Source organism: Austrofundulus limnaeus, unplaced genomic scaffold, assembly GCF_001266775.1.
Source record: "Austrofundulus limnaeus strain Quisiro unplaced genomic scaffold, Austrofundulus_limnaeus-1.0 Scaffold100, whole genome shotgun sequence".
In the NCBI taxonomy this organism is placed as follows: domain Eukaryota; kingdom Metazoa; phylum Chordata; class Actinopteri; order Cyprinodontiformes; family Rivulidae; genus Austrofundulus; species Austrofundulus limnaeus.
The window spans coordinates 632,919-634,472 of record NW_013952502.1 but is presented as its reverse complement, the minus strand read 5'-3'; the positions used below and the strand labels follow the sequence as shown (position 1 = coordinate 634,472).

The following is a 1,554-nucleotide window of genomic DNA, read 5'->3' as shown; positions in this document are numbered from 1 at the left end:
ATATATATATATATATGCGCAGTATCTTAGCAGTTCTAGGCACAGCTAAGATACTGCGCAGAACCCTCAAGCTCCCAGGCCTCTGGTAGAGGACCCGAGCTCAGAGGATGAAAGCGACCACCCGCGGAGGGTGAGAAGGGAATTTTTATATATATGTAGCAGGAACGTAAGAAAACAATCCCACTCAAGAACTTTGAATCAATACTTCCTCCTCCTCCCATATCTATAGAGAACAATGGCTTTCTCCACTGGCCTCGCCCTTTTTCTCCACTGTCTACAAATGCTAAAATAAACAGGAACTGCAACCTTCCGTTGATTAAGCCCTGTTGTGAGATCCCTTTTAAGTGTCCCAAATGGCCGTTTATAACAAAGGACCAACCATTTGCTCCAGAAGTGGGTTTACAATCTACATCTAGACCCTAAGAGACTGTGTTCCCTGCTGAGATAATGCCCAYGAACAATCTTCAAAGACATGCCTAACATACAATCTCATTTATGGTCTTAGAGCGCCCCTAAAGGCTAGTCTCATAATCACATCATGAGCAAATGTTTTTCTGGGTAAATTTCTGTTGTTTGGTTGTCTGATKAAAAAAGAAGAAGAAAAAGAAACAATGTATTTTWMTATCATGACTCAATCACTGTGATAATATCTTGATTTAATCACTGTACAGGTAACCACGTCAATCTRTGTTTTGTTCGATCATTTTAGCAACAGAACCGTGATGTCAGTGAAGCCGGTGACACCACATGTGACTCTCTCAGCCAATCAGAAGTTTGTAAAGTCAGGACAAGAGATAACATTTTTATTATTTCAAGTAGTCTAGAAACAGCAGCCAGAGAGAACGGACCARGAGTTTCAAGTTCCTTCATTCCCTTCGGGGACATTTATTTTAATTTAAAAATTTTTAGTTTAATTTTTGTAGTGTAGGGACACGATTTGTTCGGGAAACTGAACTGACCAGAACTTCAGTCCGATCCATCTAGACCCGAACCGACTTTCTCATCTGTAGCTTGAAGCTTGAACCCCAGACAGCCTCGGCGTGTCCAGCTGTGCCCGAAGGGGACCCCCTTTGAGACCAAGCGGCACCGGTGACCATCCTCGCTCAAATCTCCTGGTAACCTGGGGCAGAACTGACCTGGTTCACGTCGAAATGGTAGGAAAGAACATCTTTCTATGCGTTTGGTAGTGTGCTCAGCTGAGGTGGTGAGAGAGAGAGAGTTCAGGAGCTCGAAACGGACTCTGAAGGAAGAGCTGGCGAGTTGATTTCCCTTAGAATTCATGTCCCCTCTTGATAAATGAATCAACATTTTCTTTTATTAATCTAGGAAGTTTTCACTCCTTTTGTTAGAATAGATAATAGTGAGTTGTGATTCTGTAGCGTAAAATTACTAGGAGTAGTTGGCTGAAGTGATGTCACTTGTTATTTAAATTCATAGCAGTTGCCATAAACGACTCGTGATGTAATTTTTCTCTCTGAGTCTATGAACATAGGGTATATTGTGAAATCCATGCTCTGTCTCCGCGTCTTTTTATTTGTGTTCACCGTCATAAAC

The 1,554-nt window shown here is 41.9% G+C and overlaps 1 protein-coding gene and 1 long non-coding RNA gene across 3 annotated transcripts in view; one reads left to right on the top strand and one right to left on the bottom strand.

Moving 5' to 3' along the window:
• Positions 1-1,554, bottom strand: part of ptprn2 (protein tyrosine phosphatase receptor type N2) — a gene marked incomplete at its 5' end in the record, with an annotated part of 140,991 nt that overhangs the window by 121,070 nt on the left and 18,367 nt on the right.
• The window catches only part of LOC106520987 (uncharacterized), a 7,487-nt gene continuing 6,790 nt past the window's right edge, over positions 858-1,554 (top strand). The window contains exon 1 of one of the 2 annotated variants that reach the window (XR_001310612.1): positions 858-1,154. This is a non-coding gene — a long non-coding RNA (uncharacterized LOC106520987). The remainder of the gene's footprint in view (positions 1,155-1,554) is intronic. The other variant, XR_001310611.1, reaches the window with a different exon arrangement.